The following is a 21,512-nucleotide window of genomic DNA, read 5'->3' on the forward strand; positions in this document are numbered from 1 at the left end:
GGTGGAATAAGACCCTTCCTTATTCTGTTTTTGCAATATTACATGTTTCTGGTGGCTTTCTTCTCCATTCAGATAAGAACAAATATTGAGTTCAGCACAGACTATACATATTATCAATTGCAATTTCTGCAACATTACTAGAGCCTTACCCATTCAAATAGACTATTGTATCCCAGTGACACAGCGTGTACCACCCTTACCTTTAACTTCATAAGTAAAAAGACTCATTAGCAAATGCAGGTAAATACTTCCCTTTTTAAATTGTGTTCAGAGGATCCTTTCAGCATATATTCTGCATGTTTTCTGACTCTAAATTGCTACAGTAGGACATTCAGTCCACATAATTAATTTCCTTTAGCAAATGCTTAAAATTCCTCTTGAAGTAAATTCATGGAGAAATGGAAGACTTAAAAAAGAATCACAGACTGTGTTGGGAAATAAGAGGAGTTGTGTACAGTAGAGCTTGATTGTATTGCACAGTAAACAAGGCAGTTTATAAATAATGAAGTTTTGAACATCACCTTAGGCAAAGCTTCAAAATAGAATGTCCCATTTACTATTCAGTTCATTTCTTGACTGCACATGCCTTTTTGATGAAGTAAAGCTTGAAGCTACTCTGCCTTGGTTTGATCTTTAAATAACACTGCAGACTGAATGACAGAAACCTCTTTTTCTTTGCTTATGTACAGCTTCCATCCAAGATGAAAAGAGAAGTCATAGTCCTCGGTTATATTCATTTTCTCTTACTCCTCCATTTGCTGGTCACGTGAAGCAGGCTGTTTTCAGCATTCGTTGCTATAGATTAATTTTTAGTTACTCATGGACAAATCTGCCAGTTTGTCTCCTGGTCTTTTCGATTTGTATTTTGTGTATGCTTATACTGAATACACATGATGAGATTCTGCTTTGTGCAATTCAAATTTGAAACCCATAATTAAACATAGAACTTGCCAGCCTTTGATTCTATAGTTTTGTTAATTAGGAGCATGAGTAAATAGTAGGGCTGTGCAAAGGTTCGGCTGCTGAAGGAGATTTGGCCCGATTTGGCGGCCGAATCCGAATGGAATTGGGAGACCAATAAAAGGTCCGAATCAATTCGGAAAGAGCCAGGAGCTGGGGCCAGGCGGGGCAGCCATTGACGGTGCTGGGAGAGTGGGCGGGGTCTGGGGCCTGTTTGATTCGGAGAGTCAGCTGAATCGATTCAGAACTGTGATTCAAATCACTAAATCAAATCACTGTCCCCAAATCGGCTGAATCCGAATCCGAAGTGAATAGTAGCCACTTCATATAGGCCTAGTAAATAGTATCTTTATCATTTTTGTGAAAAATTAGCAAGGATGACATACAGATAAAATTACCAATGTTCAAACCTTTTTTAGCTTTTAAAGCAATGATTTCACTTCTGGAAAATGTCAAATGGAAATTTGCAAAGATTAAATTAGTTAAGATAGAGTCTGTTAAGTTATGTGGCAACAGAGATCATTTTCATCTCATTATCTTACAGTATACCAAGCAAGCTATGAAAACATCAAGGATAATTGAACTAAATGATGGTATATATCTTAGTGCATAGAAAAACTCCTGGTAATACTTCAGTTAATAATGAGCCTGTAACATATATAGCTCCAGAAGTAGAGTGTTTTACTTTCTTTAATAACAGCTTGCCATCCAGTCCAAGAATGTCAAGTTTAATAAGTACTGCTGTTAACAGAAAATTAAAGCAATAGTGTATATATTTTAAGTAGAAACTGTTGCTGATGACTTTGTCTTGCTACTAAAAGATCCATTTAGAGTCACTGCAAAGTAAATTAAGTATTTTGATTTTTTTGGACTTTTTGCCATTGATTTTCTTTCTTTTAGAAAATCATAAGTTAGAAGAGTATACCTAGAGCCTGTAGCAAGATCTGGAGAAATAGCTGCCTAGTATTTTTCAGCTCTAATATTTCAGCAGGAATTAAATAGAAACTTTTCTGGTGTGGAGAAAATCCTTAGTTGATTTAACTTTCCTTGCCTCCTGAAAAATCACTTTGATTTGCCCTAACTCTGAATATTTTAAGTCTACATAATGAACAAGTAGTAATCTTTTAATAATAATGGAGGCTTATTTTCCAGTACTTCACTACAAAGAAGGACGATCTTGGGGTTGGAGAGTCACATGGGCTTAAGCCCCTGCTCTGCCCTTAACATTCTGTGCATCACTGGGCAAATTATCTATGCTCTCCATTCCTCATTTTCCCATCCATAAAATGGGCATAATACCTCTTCCCCATTTCACAGACTTGTTGTGAAAATTAATACAATACAAATTGTGAAGTACTCACATTTTTTAGATAAAGGAGGCTGTATAAGCAAAGTAGATTGGCGATGCATGATAATTTTATGGCTCTTGAAATGAGTGTTTTGTTTTGGTTGTTTCTGATGTACATTAAACGAAGCGTGACTGGTAACTGTCTGCTGCACAGTACTATGATCTGTCATTTTTCTCTCTCCCTTGTTAACTTTAAAGGAAGAAGAAATGCCATTAAGAAACTTAAAAGTAATTCAGAAGAATCCCAAATGACTATTGAATTAATAGTCTGCAAATACATTACAGTATAAATCTATAAGTGCATGACCATTGGATACCATTGTTTCCTCTAGAATCCCATCTCATTCACTTCAGGCTGGGCAGTATACAATGAATTATGAACATTCACTAGTTCCATGCCTTATTTTGGGGTAATTTTTTTTTAATATATCAAGAGTAAATTCATGAAATTACTACATACAGTCCAAATTTACATTGGAATAACTTTGGCCAATTCAGCTGCATTGAGTTATACCAGTTGGGAATCTAGTCTAATTCTGTCAGTAGGATATTTCCTCTCTGAGGCATTTGGTTATCTTTACATTTAATAGCTATAATAATTTTAGCTCTCCCTAGCTTGAGAGAGAGAATTCAGAGTTGCCAAAATCTACAAGGAAAGTTATTTCCAAACGGCTAAACCCAAACACAGAGTGTGTAAAACCAACTCCCCTGCCCCCATATTATATTTTAAATTGTCTGTGCCCTTCATTTGCTGTGCTGAATAGAATACCATAGCCTTTGTCATGTTTTCACCTGTGAAGTGACTCATCCAAGTACTACATTGTGCTTCAATCTCAGTAAAGTCCACCCATTAAGCCAACAATGTCATTTTTTTACAGCAGTTTTCTTTATTGCTCTAAAATCAAGCTACAAATATAAACTCTATTGGTAGTCCAAGAACACTGCCTGCAAGCATGTTGGCAATCTATGGAGACAAATTATGCAAGAATTTAGCAGCTAATCATGTTAAAGTGTTTTACTTGTTTTGCCAATTGGAGTATCTTTAACTAGCACCAGTTCAAATTATTTGAATACAGTGTAGCAGGCTCACCTTTCAGAGCTTGGGTTAAGTCCCAGGCTTGAGATCCTGCTGTTTTGATTGGTGGAACCCATCCACCAATCAGGAGGCAGCAGGAGAAATAAAGTCATGCCCCTTCCCTGAGAGGAGGGGGAGAAGAGTTTTTCTGGATCTGATTGAAGACTGTAAATGGTCAGGTCTGGAGGACTTCAGGAGTGGAACCCTGGAGCATATAAAAGGAGCTGCATGCCTAGCATGAGGGGTAGATGCAGTGAGGGACTCAAGAAGAGTGGAGCCAAGAACAGCTGGGGAGCTCTCCCCCAGTGGGCAATATGTCCAAGGCTCCTGAAGCTGCCACTGGAGAAGCAGCAGCCTTGGGAGCGATACAAAACTACTTGGGCTGTTGATGGTGCACAGGGACAGTGTGAGACTGCTCGGGCCCATCACGGTGCATGGTTTGGTGCACAGAGCCCAGGCTTTGGGAACCTCAAGTGGTGGCATATGCCTGCAACCCCGACGGCCTGAGACAGCTCAGGCCCGATCTCCTGGCAAACAGCCAGGTCCTGTGGTGCGCAGGGCAGCACGCAGGTCCGAGCCTTGGGAGCCAGGGAGCAGCGGAGGCTGCTTGGGTTAGCCACCTGGCGTGAGGACAACTGGCCAGAGCCTGAAGGGTCCAGCCTGTGTTAAGAGAGCCCTCAGTGCTGAGTCAGGTCATGGGGAAATAGTAGTGCTGCAGTGCGAGGCTCAGTACAGTGCCAGCAGCAGTGGTACAACAGCTGAGAGGAGCTGAGCCCTCAGTACCCAGAGCTGGGCACAGTGTGGAGAGGAGCCTAGCGGCTCAGGAGAAGCCTGGAGAGGTGCTCCAGCAGAGGAGATCCCATCAAGCTGCGCCCTGACCACCGTCACCTGAGGCAGCATGAGTCATTGAGCCCTTGGGTCCTACAGGGAAAAGACATTTGGGGTGGGTGTCAGAGGCCAGCTGGGCACTGTGAGTGTATCAATTTTATCACAGGCCAACTGGGCTGTTTGATTCAGTTTTGGATTGAGGCAAAGTTGGGAGTGGAACAAAGGCAAATTTATTATAGCTTACACACAACAGTTAACAGAAAGATAAATGCAATAAGCAGATAAGGTAGTATAAAAGAGCTAATAGTAAATAATAACATAATAATAACAGATAAATAGATAGATAGATCAATCTGTCACAGGCCAAGTGGGCACTGCAAAGGTATTAGCCACACTGGGCTGTTCAAAACAACAAATAGACATGGGTTGGCAACTTCTCGATAGTCCCTCAATGCCAGGTGTGCACCAAGTGATTCCAGCTAAGTCAGGCATCCCTGATGATTGACGCTGTCAGAGGGATTACCGGGGAAGGTCCCTTGATCAGGATCCGATCCTCACTCACACCAGAGGTCTGGGCATGAAACAGAAATGACAGTTCTGTTCCCTCCTTCCTGCTGGTTACCTGATGCATGTGTTTTTTTATACCTAGTCTTATGTTAATCTGTTGGCCTCAGGGCCAATCACAATATTGCCCTATAGCTGTTACCCTATGGGATTGAAAGGTGTTAAAATTATCATAAAAGGTTACTACCCAGACTCAGGTTTATCCAATAAGCAAATTATGATGCAGCACCTTTAGGTTTGAAATTGACATTACTCCGCCTAAATCCCTACCCCTTTTAGGCTTCTGTTGAACATGCTTTCTTGGGATATGCTTTGCTGGAATGTGTTTGGGTGTGCCTAGCAGTTAGATCCAGTTTTTATCGCTAAGGCTGAACCCTGAGCAAAAAACCATTAGGCCAGCTAATCTCACAGCTACAGCTTTGCCTATGGGGCCCAGTCAGTTCCATGAACAGTTAATTTATAATTTTGGTTAAACTTATGACAGACAAGTTACATTTGCAGTTTACAAATTTACAAGCTTATATTAACTAATATTACCTGTTTAGGCAAAATACCAAATGCCTCCAAGAAGCACATATTATTGCTTATTAATCCCTCTGGTTCTGGCTATCACAGGCGGGCTAACCCAGAGAAGGGGCTGGGTGAGCAGCCCCCCTGGCCTAAGGGGAGGGGCCCCTAGTGCTTCCTGGACACCCCCAAGGGACCCCATTGGAAAGAGAACTATCTTGCCATGGGTCAGGGACTATATTAAGGAATAGATGTTATTAAGATTGTTCATATTTGTACCTTATATTGTGTAATTGAAATGTTGTATTGTGATTTAGGCTTTAGATTTTAACAGGATATTATATTAAGTCATATTGAGGGGGAAAAAAATCTCCTGAAATAGCTTCGGTCAGAGTTGGCACCCCTACGTTGGTGCCCTTGATGGCTATCAAGCTATGTGCTCAAATACAGTACAAGGAGTGGCTTTGAAGAAGCTGTTTCCTCTAGATTGATAATCACCTGGGGTAACTGCTTTGGAAGAAGCTAGGTAGAAGATCCTGAAAGAAAGAGGTGAGCTTTCTGTAGACAAATGAAGCCTGGAGATCAATGAGGGGAGGCTAGAAAATGAGGGAGTCTTCATCCCCTGGGGGCTGATAACGCAGTATTTCAAGAGAGACTAGGACTCCTGGAACTGGATTCTGAGAAATAGACCCACAAGGACTGAAGGAAGAAATTTGCCTCTATTGATTGCAGTCAGGTGAGGACCTCAGCCAGAAAACTTGTCTGGGACTGCTTGGGTTTTTAGTCAGGGAGGTATGCAACAGAGTGGCCTGCTGCTTTAAGGACTGGGTGTCCTGCAGCTGAGGGCCCTATTCAATTAGTCCTGCCTGCTACATGTGTAGGGTGTTAGGCTTATGAGGGAAATAGTTTCCCCCCTCCAATGATGGGCTGAGGAGAAAAGGTGAGTAAGCTGAGAGTATTGAGGAATTAGCTGTAGGCTGTCATCTGTCTGAAGACCTGATCTGGGTAGTGTTCCCCACCCTAATGCTCGGGAGAATGGAGTAGCTGGGGAGGAGTTGATGATTTTACCAACCCCCTGTCCCGTGCAAAAACAGGGGAGTCTGATTGGGTTCAGGCTTCTCTTGCATTGTCATACTTGGGAGTTTCCTGTGCACCTGAGGAAAGCTTTGAGCGAAGCGAGCTTCGAGAAGAGCTGACCTGGAGAAGCAGCCAGGAATGGACAAAGAGCTGTCTCTGGCTGCTTGGTCCCTGGGCTGGAGCTCCAGGGAATGGGCAAGCTTAGGTTGCCCTACCACCCTTTGGTGTAGGGACCACCAAGATAGGTGAGAGTGCAAGTGTGATGCTGCTGGAGAACAAAGTCTCAAATCATTCCAGAGGAGCTCTGAGGAAAAGCAAAGGATTGGGCAGCTGCAGCAGTAGGGCTCTCCTTGGAGGAGTTGTACCAGAAGGGTGAGTCTGTTGTTCTCTCTCTTAAGGGTTACTTCTGCCATAATTGCAAAAGTGTAAAACCTGACCTTGCTAAATGTGGCTGGGCCACTGAGTGGTGATTGTTCTCTGTTTTCCCCATGGCCTGCAACCAAAAAAACCCACTGGGTTGGGTTGACTGTTCACCTGTCTCTTATCTGCACCCTGCTCAGATGAATGTGCTAATTGCTGGGCACTGCAGTGTCTTGCTCCCTCTTTTGGATTTAGTCTTTAGACTACAAGCCTTTCCAATCTGGACTTCTCTCTTCCTGTGTGTGATGGGCTCAGTGCCATCCAGCTCCTATCTTGAGTGTAATTCTTGTGTTACAGTAAACTAAATTGCCTATATAATGAACAGCAAGCAGCTGGTATGCTGTGACTGCTGCTAATCATAATGGTCCTTGCCTCACAAGACGGAGCTCATGTTCCTGAGTAGATCCTGTAGCTACTATCGCAATATATTCCACCTGTCTTTCCTATTCAAATGCTCTTTGGTCCAGTTATGAAAATGTGGTAGGCTTTCTCTGCTGTGGACAAACCTAATCAAAAGTGAATGTCAAAGGACAAAGCTTGCTTACTGGGAGGCATCTAAAAGGTTACAGGGACATCCTTCATTTTTATTGCTGTTGACAGAAAGTTGTTAATTTACAAGTTGGGTTTCTGTTCTAAATACTTCTTGCATGGGTAATAATACCTCACTAGTAAGAGGCTCAACTCCTGCCATGCCCCATTATAAATGAGTTTTTAAAAGGAATATGCTTGAGCATGCTTTGCTTCTTCCAAATCTTGTGACAAACTTATTGGCTAAGAACTTACTAGTTTTTTTTTTTTTCCCAGTGAAAGGCTTTGTGCAAAATTTTTATTCAGTGAAAGGCAGGGGGGGAGTGGGGGAGGGGTTGTCTCTCCCCCCGGGGTATTTTCATTAGTTGTCTCCTAATGGGAAGTGCATGCATTCTCTTGTCCATGCATAACTTCTAATACCTGTTTTGTGTTGGCATTTTAAAAGGACGCCACAAATATTCTGGGAGAAAGAGGGGAAAAGATTTGAGTTTGGGTTCAGAAGCACTTAAAGTGATAACTGTCATGTTTTTCTATTTAGCAGCCATTTTGATTAAGCAAACAAGTTCCAGGATCCACATGGTAAACAGCAGATGTCACTCCTGTCTTGCTCGATGTAGAGCAGAAGAAGCTTTGCTGTGTTGTGCTAAAGGATGTGTGATGTCAAAAATAAATCTGACAACCTTTTACCTCTTCTATAGTATAGACTCTGAGAAATGCCCTTTAATATATTGCATCTAAGGTTAGTTAATCCCTTTCTTTGTCTTGCTAGTGGTGTTCCTGATAAACCTACTTCTGGGCTGCCTTCATTGGGAGCTCTGTGTCTGGCTAGTAGGACAAGGAACAGGAGGTACATTAGTTTGTAAATGGTGATAGATGATGTGGAAGTAACATTCACTCTCTACTATATAAAACAGGCACATACTTCAGGCACTTATCTTTTTTTAAAAAAAGGCTACATATCATCATCTTAAAGTAACTATTTGTTTTAGGATTTGGCACTTTTATGCTGTTTGACTTCATAACCAGCTAAAGCTACTTGCTTGCAAGAGTTCAAATAATCTACTTCTTAGTCTGTCCCTAGCTGTGGTATCTAGATGCTTGTGCTAAATCTTGGTCACAATCACTAGCTTGGCACTTGATGTCTTTTTACCCATGTAAATAATGCAGAACTGAGTTGGTTATCAAAAGCGATATGGGTTTACCGACATTACAACTGTTTTACAAGTAAGCAGGGGTGGACATGTTGAGAGGGGAGGGTGTAGTGACAGTTGCACTTCCTCCTTATACAGCCCCAGAGCTGTTCCTGCCTCACTCCCTGCATAGCAGCTGGTGCCTGGGACAGTGGCAGCAGACGGGTTCCCCCTCTCTTCCTAGTCCCCAGAGCAGCTTGGGAGCAGACGGGGAGGTGAAATCAACTTGCTGTTGCTTTTATGAGCCAGGCTTAGCATCCTGCACAAGCACAGTACAGGCTTGAGCAGGACAGGAGAGGCCAGGATGATGGTGACAGGCGGATCTCTCTTTCCTACTTGCCCATCTGGGACAGGGTGGGAGGGAAGATGCTACTCTGCACCAAGGAGAAGAGATGGGGTGCAAGGAGCAGTGAGGGGGGAGATTCTTCCCTAATTTGGGAGCTTGAAGTCCCAGGCTGCTGCTCCTCCTGTGGTAGGAGTGGGGGGAGTGCAGCTACTTCTGCAGTGCCTGATTCTGTTCTCACACCACCCTCTTCAAAATACTAGATCTGCCTATGCAGTTGAATTGAATTAAATTAGTTTATGTCCTGTATCAACCAACCTAAATAGATTCGGGGGGCAGTTCTAATGCTGACCACCCAACTGTGTATATACATGCATGTGTACATCTTCCCCATCCCTGTTGCTTAACTTTTTCATAAACTTTGGGGGTATGGGGAGGGATGAAATCTCAACCCTGCTTTCTTTTGTTTGAGCAGAGAGATAACTTTTTTGGTTTTTTTAGAATGAAGGCAGTACCAAAAACCCCCCACACTTTGCTGGATGCTAACATACTAGTGCAAGGGGACAAAGTTTAAATTTTGCAACAAGTTAGTTCTTGAGCCAGGCAGATGTGTGCTTCAGTGAAAAATGGTCTCAACCTAGGTAATCCATAGCTTTTTTCCATCCTCTGGTGCTCTACCATGCATTTATTTTCTTTGCATGTTATACAATTGGGGTTAGGGAGCTTGTTTCTCATTCAACCAAATTATGGGAATTGGAGAAAGTCGGATCACTTCTGTAAATAAAGGCACACGTGTCTGCAAGGTTAGCATTGTTCCTTGACGCTTGGCTTTCATTAGCACCCAGAGGTTCCATCCAGAGGCACAAAAATACAGTCCCTCACAAAGTCTTTCAAGCATGTAAGGCTTGCTTGAATCCCACTGTTGCCAAGTCTTGGAAACTTTATCAGGATTCATGTTTTTAGTGGGTGTGCATACACTTCTCTTTTCCCCATCCCCAGCTTCTGGAACCATGCAATTATAGAAAAACATCAGCCTTTCTTGAAGGGGAGGAGACTTTATGTACCTGTCCCTGATGGTTGCAGGGAATGTGAATTCAGGAAATTTTTATTTCAAATGTGACACAACGGCACCTTTTAAAAGAACCAACCTGTGTTCTGGGTGGGTTGGTTGTCCTTGTCTTTTCTCCTTTCTAGAAAAGGAGTTAAACTCCCTTACTTTGGGGTCTGAACTCGTGATTTTGGAACAGTTTGGGTTAGTGGTCTGTGAATCTTGGTGTTTGTAGGATCAGAACCTAAAGTCCACTAAGTGATCTGACACTATGCCTAGCATGTGAGACGTACTGGCTAAATTGACTGAAAATAAGTGTACTAGCTAAACTTGACATTACAGGTGTAATAGGGGTGACTTCACTCTGTGCTGCTGTTTGATTAGAGCAGTGATTCTCAACCAGGGCACCACATCTTAGGGTGCCATGACATCCTTCTAAGGGTGCCCTTCAATACTAGTGCTGTTTAGTATGCAAGTGCCTACACATGACTCACTAGATAAACCCAGACTTCTAATGGGAATCTATAGCATCACAAACATTTTGATCTGCAGTGGTCTTTCTGAGTTTCAGTTCCAAGTTTGCCATGTGGGGGAGGCGGGGTATGATCTAGGCCCTGGTCCCTGCTATAAAGAGCTTGAGAGATGATGATGTACCTAGCATAGTGGGGACCAGACTTTCTGGTACTTCAAGTCGCTACAAAAAAAAAAAAAAGTAGAAGATGAACTTTTAAGAATGAAGCCATCCATTGGTGACTTGGCTGGAAGATGTCGCCTCAAACACTAGAACAATCTGTTCTCTCTGATCAGAGAAAGTGGTAGAGTGTGTGTGTGTGGTGAAGGATGCAGAACCTATATCTGCTGCATCCCAATGCCATTCTTAAATGCAAGGCTGCTACCCCCCACTGAAACTTTCTAGGCCTCATACAATTTGTTAAATTAGGCTCTGCCTAATTCCTGCCTGATACATTGCAGCTTCTGAATTTAGGATTATGACTTTTTTTTTTTTTTAATTAACTTTTTTCTATTCTTAAACAAGAGAAATAACATTATCATGGTCTTGGTGTAAATAAGGGAAATATAAACAGTTGTGAATATCTTTTGTATGACCCATTCTTGGCTTATTTAAAAAAAAAAAAAAAAAAAAGCCATCATGGCACTCTGCCAGAATTCCTGGGTGCAGGATAATGCCATAGGTAAACCTGAGGTTTTGGGAAAGTGGGTGCAGATGGTGTGGTGAATTATCACATAAAATGCAACACTCTCTCTTTTTGTGTTTCTGTTTTCCCCCACCCCCATTCAGGTGAAAAGAAACTAATGTGCTAGGGGCCTAGGGCTGTGTTCACTTGGATTGAAGCATCTTTCAGGTTCATAAAACACAATCTAGCCTTCTTGAGTACCTTGACAGAGCATCCAATCCTTCACTGAAAATTACGTCCACACCTGAGTTAACATTTCTAGCTGGAGTTGTGCAGCCCTGCAGACTGGTCTTTAAATAGTAGCTTTACCAGAAGCAGCTAGCAGAGGAAGAAAGGATAGTTTCATTAGTGAAACAGGAAGATGATTAGAAAATGAGAGGATTGTTAACACCTGTGGACTGACTATAAGGAACTGGGTAGATTTATGAGCCATGAAGTCAAGTGATTTCCTTCTGCTTCCTGAATAGAAACAAGTGGCAGCAATGTTTCTAAACCTTGTGTGAGCAAGGATTGAAGGGGGTGGGTTTGACTACACCACTGCCCCCCCTGCCCCCCAGCGTGCCCCTGAACAACTTTCCCAGTTGCTGTAGAAGGTACTGTACAAGACCACAAATAACTCAGGAGTAAGTGGCTTTGGAGCCACAGGATTATTTTATTTTTATGCAGGGCAAGAAGCATTTAGTTTTTATCATAACTGTGTGGAAAAGCTCCTTGACTAGAAATATCAATCTCATTTTCTAGGAAATCAAAATACTTTAACAGCTTGTGTCTGCCTGCAGGAAGGATATTCTGGTTTCATTTTGCCATCAGTGAAAGGCTAAATTAAAGTCGGCACCTTCTTGCGTCTTTCATATATAAGGCAGTAAAATCTAACTGTATCTTGTATAGCTTTAGAAGACCTGTATCCTGTGTGTGGGTTTTTGGTTTTGTTTTTTTTTCAGCATTCTTTTAAATTGGCAATTAAAAAAAATCTTCTTGTTAAGAGAAAGGTGGAGAGGAACAACTGACTTATTTCTGTGTCATGCTGTGGACTGCTGACAGATGCAGGGTAGACCCCAAAATGGGGCTTTGCCAGAAGAGAAGATGTGTCGGTATGACCCAGCTCCCCAGTGTCTGTATAGATTGAGCACTTCAAGGCTTTTTGGCATTTTTATCTAAAGCTAATTCAGTTGGCTATGTTACAGTGTTTAATAAAACAGTAACTTTCTAAATAAGATGCATAATTTTAATGGGTTACAAATGGCTTATGACCATATGAGAGTCATTTTTAGTATCTGGGTCACTGAGTATCTGATCCATTAGCATACCGCTGTCTAATCCTGTGTGCATGTCCCAAATCACAAGGAGAACTATATCGTCCGTTAGGCAAACAGAAGTCACTCGGGGTTGAAAGAGTTAACTCTTTGAAATGTTGTCCTTGTGGTCACTCTCTGTTTTTTTTGTCTTACAAGACTTGCAAATAATAAATCCCTTACTTCACTTACTTACTTGAACACAAACTAAAAAAAAAAGAAAAAGCCAAAGGAGCTTTCATGTTAGAATTGAGGAGTGGGTCTACCTGATGTTCGACTGACTCCTGTTTCTTGAAACAGCTTACCAAGGGACATGGTAAATTTTCCCATCACTTGAAGTCCTTGCCTGAATTCAGGTTGTCTTCCTAAAAATAGTTGTAATTTAAGCAGAAATTTATGGACTTAACATAGGAATGTTTGAGTGGTACTTCCTGGATGGTCTTAGAGGGGAGTTTCCCCTAGATCAGGTATTCCCAAACTGTGGTACATGAACCCCCCAGAGGTGTCTTGCGTGCCTCTAGGGATACACAGAAGAAATGGCAGACTTAAATACCAAATTATAATGAAAATTAAGGGGTTAAAATATAAAATGGATGCTGGCAGGGTTACACCAGCCTGTCAAATGTGAAAGGGAGCATGTAATAAGAAAAAGTTTGGAAACCCGCTGCCTTAGATCATAGTGGTCCTTTCTTGCCTTTTTAAAACTAATGTATCAAATCTTTTAAGTTGCAAGAATCCTTTCTAGTTCAATTGAAGCCTTTTCTTTTTGCACTCCCATTTTTTTTTAGGACTGATGTGACCTTACAATTATGAACCTAGTGGCCTGTTTAGGTTTTTCTCATGCTATTTAATCTTGTATGCCATAATGCTAAAAGCATGTCCTTTTTTCTATCTTTTTCTTGCTGCCTGCCTGGTGATCTGCAGACTTGGAGAGGACTCTTTCTATTTGGATGCTGTTGCTTTCCATTCTTCCCTTCACTGCCTGCTCCCACCCACTCCACCCCAGCTGAGTTCATCTAGGGACAGCAGCAACCAGTGGGTGGTGCCCTTACTGCAGCACCTACTCCTGTGCTGTTGGGGAATAGCAGAGGTGAAACCTGCCTGCTGCTGCTGTTATCCCAGCTGAGCCCAGCTCTGCTCCAGCTGGGCAGGGTGAGCTCTGGAGTGCTGCCCCCCACAAAAACAAAAAAAAACAAAACAAAAAACCAAAAAGATTGCTAGAGACCACAGCAGTGGTGAGAGAGGGAGGGGAGAGTGCCACTGATGGAGGGGAAGGCAGTCCAAGGCAAGCAAGAATTCCCCACTAGGAAAAAAGGTCCTTGGCTATGTTTTCAGGGCATACCAGGGGAGGGTGCAACCATGCTGTTCCACTGCTGCTTCTCTCCCCTAATCTGCCCCTGCACAGAGTAGGCATGCAGGGTTCTGGGACAAGCAGGATGTGAATGTTTATGAACAGGACTTTTGAACTAGATGATCCTGCTGCCTCTCCTCACTGTTTTACTGACTGCCTGGTTGTTTCTCCTTCCTCCTCTTTCCCCCCCAACTAATAAATAAAAGAACAAACCTCCTTGATAGCACAAGTAAGGCCCAAAATGGGAGTACTTAACCTTTACCCTGGTCGCTCCCTAAATACATCTCTTGCTTAGCATTCCTACATTAAACTTCTTACTTGTACATTTGCCTTCTTTATTTTCCAAGCAGACAACATGCTAGTTCATCTGGTGGAAAAAATGCCTGTTGCTTAACCTCACTTGTGCCACCTCCAAGGGCTAGCACTTCCCAAGCAGCCATGAAGAGACATGGATTGTCTTAAATCCTGGCTTGCCTTTTTTTAGGCCTTGGGTTGTGTCCTTTGTGGGGTTGTCAGACTGAGTAATAGGCAGAATTACATTATGGAATGAGATGAGCCGTTCAGGCTCTACAAAAACTAAATGCAAGTAGCAAAAGAGGGATCCTTACTGGCAGAGGGAATAACCATGATGCATATGCTTCATCTCCCTAATCTGTACTATGTCACCCCCCCCCCCTACTCCTACATGCACACACTAAAAATGAATACTATATTGAGTGTGTGTTAATTTGAATGCAGGATGACGGGTGCAGAGAGCTTGTGCACGTGCCAAGAGATTCGTTTTTTTTGTTTTGTTTTGTTTTGTTTTACAGTAAACCTACTCCTGAGGCTGCATCTGTGTTTATGCTGCTCTGTAATAACACACATCCAAGATCTTTAGGAAGCCTAAAACAATTGCATTGCTATTAGTAAAGTAAACGAAATGTGCGAAATAGTGCACTGATGAATCTCAAATCCCAACTGCCAGCTTCACATAAAGTGGACAGCATAATGGAGTACTATGCAACATGCTCTTGTAGTCCTGAATCAGCCAAATGCAACTGCTAATGGCAGGTTTCTGTGAAGTACCTGTTTTTAATGGATAGAGGAAGAAGTCGGGACCTGTTTCAAGATGTCCCCTACTTCTCTCCAATGCACTGGAAAAGTAATTACTTGTAGCATAACGAGTAATGGAACAGATACAAGAATAGCCAATAGCCCATCAAAATTGTGTGTGTATAAGTTATGTGTATATAACGAAGCTTCTTTATAATATCCTGTAATAGTGTGTGTATAAACACATTTTATAGTGTGAGTGCTATTAACCTCTTATATGCGGGGAGAGGGTAAGTGACTTGCTTAAGGAAGTCTGTGAAAGACTAAAGCTTGGGCTTGGGTTTCCCAACTGTTTGTTAGTGCTTGAACCATTGGCTATTACTTCCCTTTGCAATCCCAAGCCCTGCTGGGACAAGTCTTTTGTAGTCGCAAATTCCCCAAGCAATGTAACTGAGCATGCCAGGCCTATTAAAAGTAGTGTCCAGGACATTGAATGAAAAACTGAGTCTCACTGCGTTTTAAGAGTGTGTGTTTGGGGGGAGGGGAAGCAGGGGAAGGTTGCATGGTGTTTCCAAGCTGACAGCGCTCATCCTTTTTTTTTTTTTTTTTTTAAATGTGCTCAATTTTTGTATTGCATATTTAGCTGCTAGCTTTCTCAAACTGTCACCAGAAATAAGGTGCAGTCCCCTGGTAAATGTGTATCCAAAAGATGGAGCTCAAGTTGTGGGGAACCCTTTTTTGGGACTACACTCTTTCTTCTTTAATGATCCCCACCTTTTTTTTTTTATGTATTCGTATATTAAACCGTCTTGAATCCCTTGACTTGCAACAGGTGCAGAATATGGAGTTATGAGCTGTGCATCCCAATACAAAAGATAATAATATTCTTCTGTAACTTGAAGTGCAGTTTTTCCTGTGGACATTTAAAAGCTGAAATGGTAAACAAGCAGCTAATGATCAGTGTTCTGCAAAATGCTTGCCAGTTCTGGATTACCAGCATCTCCAGAGTAAATGTAACTAGTGAGGTGTTGTGTTTGTTTTTCATGGACGCTATTTGATTGGGGTTCTTTTTTCATTTATCCTTTCTCATAAAAAGTGCTGGCCTCCAGCTTGCACATTCCATACAGCACTTCCCTTGGTCTAGATGATAACAGCTTTATATCTAAAATATGTATCTAAATAGAAGTAGTATTTCCCATGCACCAGTAAAGCACCTTACCTCTGAAACATCAGTTTCTCCTTCTTATCTGGTCATACTTGACTTGCTGCACTTGCATTATTTTGTGTAAGATAAAATTTTAACTTGTCTGTCTTCTCAAGCAAACCATACATGTCCCAACTGAGTTTTGTTGCCAAATACATATTGTAGATCTACCTATAAAGAAGTCATTGGCCTTTGCTGACCTACTGGTCTGCAGCAGAAGAATGCAAAACACCCTTCCTTTTCTCATTAACCCACTAAATTTTCTTGCATCTTATGGAGAAGCAAGAATGCTAATCTTTTCCTAGCATTCTTTTTTCTTTTACTGTTCATACATTATGCAGTATTTTAGTAGCACAATCAAAAATGTGGCAAGAGAGGCCAAGCCCTGCACTTGGGATGGTTTAATCAGAAATGATCCCACCTTGAGCAGATGGCTGGACTAGATGACCCAGATCTCCTTTCTTGTGATCCTAGATATAACATGGTCATCACATTGAAATGCAATTTTACTAATTTTTGGAATGAAAATGTATATTACACAATAGGGCTGTGCTTTCACAATAGCATATCCTGGAACTAGTAATAAATTTGTCAAATAACCCACACTTTCCTATCAAACCAAAAAACAAACAGCCTTCCCTTCCTGAAAGTTGAATGAACTTCTGTGAACATATGTTACTTTAGTTTAATAGTTGCATCTTACTTTTTAATAAAAACATTGGCATGTTAGAGGAAGAAAAGTAGCTTTTGTACATGTGGCACTTTCTTATCAGCAGATCTCAAGTCCCATTACAGAGGAGGTCATTTTTCTCCCTCACTTTACAGATGGGGAAATGGAGGCACCGAAAAGAAGAATGACTTCAACTTGACTTGCAGCTGCTCTAAGTGACCCAGTCTCAAAAAAGTACTGAGCCTTCATTCTCTGAAGGCTGAATATGGTCCTTTTCAGGTTTCTCAACTTGGTCACCCTGAAATTGATTCATAATTATTTTTAAGGCCAATCCCTTCTGATAATTGTGGCCCTGTGCTTCATTAGAGGGACTCTTAGGCTACAATTTAACGGACACACCCTTGTGGTATGATGCCAGCATAAGCTGTTATAATGTAACTTATCTGCATGTTCTATAGCTATCTATGTCCATGGAACAAATACCTTAACTTTTACCCTGTTTAATTCAGGGTTACAGTTAAGGTAATTTAGGTTTCTTAAACCACTAATAGTTGCATTGTAAAAGCTAATATTCATTCCGTAGTGACAACTCCTCTCCTGTTGATGTGGCTGAAAGTTATAACTGTTCACAGCCTTAGTTTTTTCAATGTTAAACTCTGTTGCAGTACCGTGTTGTTGAACACAAAGGAAGAGTTATGCCTCTTATCTGTTTTATGTCTTGTTTTAGGTTCTCTTAATCAAACTCCTGTAAACCCGCATCCAGATCCATGTGTTCACACAAGAGTATATGATTAACTTTTAACACGCACGTGAACTTTGGACGTCTTCAGCTTCTGTTGTTTTACCTACGATATTTTAGGCTATTAATAAGATGAGGAATAAAATTCTAAGTTTCTTGGTGGTTTTCAGCAACCTTTTCTCTTAGGCTTATCTTCAAAGTCAGCCCCTTTTTACTCCTGATACTTTTTTCTTTACAGTTTAAGTACATCTCTCCCCCCACAAGAATCACCATGTTGTGCTCTGGCTTTTTTATAGTTATATTCATCTAGGCTGACTGATAAATATTTGTAAGAGTTATGGTAAAAACAATATAAGACTTCTGTTTTTATGTTATATATTATTATATGACTGAATTATTTACTGAACAGCTGGTGAGCAATAATGAAATGGGGGGGGGGGGCTGTATGTGCATGCACAAACACGCATCCATACTCACTCCCCCAGTGAAGTTTATTAAATGATGAATTCAAGGCATAGCAAGGCCAAACCTTCCTTTGTAGAGTGAACTATGCCTGTTCAGGAACCAACAGGAGGGTCCATGAAAGCATTTGAACCAAAGTAGTGACTGCAACAGTGCTACAGACAGATGGTGATTTAACAGATGCCCAGTTAAATAACAGAAGGTTGCTAACACTCATGCGCAAGGGAGAATTCCCTTTCATTGCAGCCACGGTAACTCTGAGTTAGTCCATATTTCTAAACTCAGGGTGAAGTGGAAGATTCATGGTGCCTGAGTGTGGTCTTGGGCCTAGTTAATGTGTGGTGGTAGGACTGTAGTTACTTTGAACAGGTAATGATCACTGAGAGTCCAGCATTTTGGGTATTTATACACCTGCTCTGGGAGTGCGAGGGAGCATTTTAATTAGAGCAATTCTGAGAGCCGTTCTAATTAAAGCACCCGGAGTGTTTTGTATGGGTGTCCTCAAGCTGAAAAATGGTGGCGGGGGCACGTTAACTAAAGCTTGTCAAACTAGTTTTAGTTAAAGCATCCTTGCCACTATTTTTCAGTGCAGGGAAGCTAATGCATGAGATGCTGGAGTCTGCTGGAGCATGATTATTACCACACTCCAGCAGACTTGATTGAGTCTGCTCCAATGCATTGTAATTGCAGTGCATCGGAGCAGCCTCACTGTATACGTATAGGTGCCCTTATACTTACGTTTGGCACTACTTTCTGGTAATTTGTGTCTGTGTTTACCAGGCTTGTGCTCAGTAGGCTGACTATTGCCTATAGTCTAGCCTTCTTTGCCAACTATTCTTTCATGTCTGCCCTGTCTGGACCACATGACGCTTTACTGTCTGACCCAGTTCACTGTTTCCCCTGTTACAGGAATAAGTCTGTCTATTTTCTAGTGCCTCGGACACTTTCTCTGTGGTAAGCAAGCACGTACATGCTTTTAATTTTTTTGACTGTAGTCCCAAATGCACTGTCTATGCTCCAGAACCAATGGTTTGGATTCCTTCCCAAGTGGAGTATTGCATCACCAGGATTTTATGTTCTGCTTCTGCACAAGAAAAATCATGATTCTCATATCTCTTCTTAATCCGTTATTCTGTCGGTTAGGAGGTTGAGCTCTTAGGTTGCTCGAATTCCTGTCAAAAGGCAGATTAAGAAGGATGAACGGCTACATCTAATTCCTAGAGATCATTGTTATTTCCACTGCCATAGAGTCTAGAGGCTGCAACCAGGGTTCAAGGCCCTGCTGAGCAAGGGGCTGAACAAATCCATAACAGAGAAGGCAACTGTAGACCCTGATAGCTTATCGTCAAATTATGTCAAAAGTCATGCAAAACAATTAAATACTTTGCAGTATTTACAAAGAATTTATTGGCGATAAGTGGTAACAAGTTGGCATTGGCAGGGGACAAACTGTAAAGGCTGCTTATTTTAACAGAGAAAAAAGTTAAAAATTAAAGGAAGCCAAGATGAAGCTGTTGGTTACCAACCCAGTTTCACTGCAAGGAACTTCTGACAAGCCTGAATGAATCCATTTGAGATTATCACTCTGTGATCTCCTTCAGTTTGTATTTTAAGTTAAAATATAACAAAACCGGTCTCCATCATTTGAGACTGACAGCAAATGCATTGCTTAATGGAAATGGCCATCTAGGACAACTGTCACAGCTCTGTAGCAAGAACACATGGAAATGCTTGGCTTCATAAGGCTTGAAGTCACCTCAAACTTTCTAGTATCAGCCTTGCTGTAAAATGAATAATGCAATTCAGTGTAAAGGCTATCTTTCTGTGGAGTCTGTGGTTGACCTGGACTATAATTACCAAGCTATAACACAGGCTGATGGAATCTGGCCTTTATCACCCCTTATTATCCAGTCCACACAAACATTTTCCTCTAATTGGCATGCCCAGTCCTTTCATTCAAGCAGGAGAGTTGTAGGCATCTTGTGCTGTAGGTCCTGTGTTAAAATCTTATTTTTAGCTAAAGCAGAGTTAGTTGTATGGGCAAGAGGCAACTCCTTCTTTTCTTTTTTTCCCCCACCCCCGACAGATGATTTGCAGCAAGAGCTTTGCTGTTTCCCTTCACGGTATTTTTCTTTATTTGGGGTAACGGATGAGAAGAGTAAGCACTCCGTTACAATACACACAAAGGGGTTCTTTGTTTTGGCTTCTGTATACAGAGATTCTGTAATTCTCTGCCTGCTGGGAAGATTAGAAAGCTTTATCCCACTCAAGGCCTGTCTATTGCCTACTCCCACCCAGACTACAGTAGGACCCCTTGCTTGGCATTGTAGCCTCTGGCTTTGGAGAATTGGCTGTTACTAGAATTCTCTGTCCTGTATTTTCTATTTCTGCCACGTGGTCTCTTCCTAAGTTGTTTTTGCTTTCTAATTGGATAAGTTATTTTTTTGGTGTTTTTTTTCTAAATTGGAAGAACTTCTTTTTCTGTCCGCAAATTATTTGTGGACACTCATTGCTTGCACAATAGATCTGAACACTAGCGAGAACATTTTTTAAAATGACTAGGAAAGTATGTTTTGATCTAAATACTCTGAATGTACTCAACACATTATAACTCAAGATGGCCACACTCCATTTATTCTATTAGTAAATGACAGGCAGTACTTACATAAAGAAAGTTATATTATCCTTTACTTGGAGATAAGGAAAGAACATTCTCTGACTCCAGTTTACTCATGCACTTTTCTTGAATATAGCCTGGGATTGTGTGGGATCATAGTGCTTAGGGTTGGAAGGTACCTAAGCAGATAAGCAGGTCTGACCCCTGCCCCAGGCAGGAATGGGTGCCGGGGTTATATCACCCCAGCCAAATATCTGTCCAGCTTCCTCTTGAAAATCCCCAAGGTAGGAGAGAGCACCACCTCCCTTGGAAGCCCATTCCAGAGCCTGGCAGCCCTAACTGTAAAGTAATGCCTCCTGATGTCCAGCCTGAACCTTCTCTCTAACAATTTGTGGCCATATTTCCTAGTAACCCCCGGGTGGTGCCTGGGGGAACAGAGCCTCCCCCAATTCTCACTGGTTCCCTCCCCCCCCCCCCCCCCGGTGAGTTTGTAAATGGCCACCAGATCCCCTCTCAGCCTTCTCTAGTGGAGACTGAATAGGTTCAGGCCCTTTAGCCTCTCCTTATAGGGCCTGCCCCACTGTCCCTTGACCATGGGAGTGGCCCTCCTCTGGGCCCTCTCAATGCTAGCCACATCCCTCTTGAAGTGTGGCTCCCAGAGCTGGATGCAGTACTCCTATGTGGCATTGGTCAGGCCACAGTTGAGGGGAAGGATCACCTCCCTGGACCTGCTTGTGATGCATCTGTAGATGCATGACAAGGTGCAGTCAGCCTTACTGACCGCTTCCTCACATTGGCGGTTCATGTTCATCCTGAACTCAACAATGACTCCAAGATCCCTTTCTGCCACTGTGTTGACAAGAAGAGTGTTCCCCAGCCTATAGGGAGAAGGAACCAGCAACACACCTAGATGCAGCACCTTGTACTTGTCTGCATTGAACTCCATCCTATTCTCATCCTCCCACTTCTGTAACCTGTCTAGATCTAGTTGGATTCTGTCCCTCCCCTCCAGTGTGCCCACCTCGCCCCACAGCTTGGTGTCATCAGCGAATTTGGACAGCGTGCTTTTCATGCCCACATCCAGATTGCTGATAAAGATGTTGAACAGTACAGGCCCC

General features: G+C 42.1%; 1 long non-coding RNA gene across 3 annotated transcripts in view; it reads left to right on the forward strand.

Annotated features, from left to right (window-relative positions):
- Nucleotides 1-5,732: 5,732 nt before the first annotated feature.
- The window catches only part of LOC132247338 (uncharacterized), a 99,955-nt gene continuing 84,175 nt past the window's right edge, over nt 5,733-21,512 (forward strand). Inside the window, exon 1 of one of the 3 annotated variants that reach the window (XR_009458649.1) lies at nt 5,733-6,731. This is a non-coding gene — a long non-coding RNA (uncharacterized LOC132247338). The remainder of the gene's footprint in view (nt 6,732-21,512) is intronic. The other 2 variants (XR_009458641.1, XR_009458646.1) reach the window with 2 other exon arrangements.

This window comes from Alligator mississippiensis, chromosome 1 (assembly GCF_030867095.1).
Source record: "Alligator mississippiensis isolate rAllMis1 chromosome 1, rAllMis1, whole genome shotgun sequence".
In the NCBI taxonomy this organism is placed as follows: Eukaryota; Metazoa; Chordata; order Crocodylia; family Alligatoridae; genus Alligator; species Alligator mississippiensis.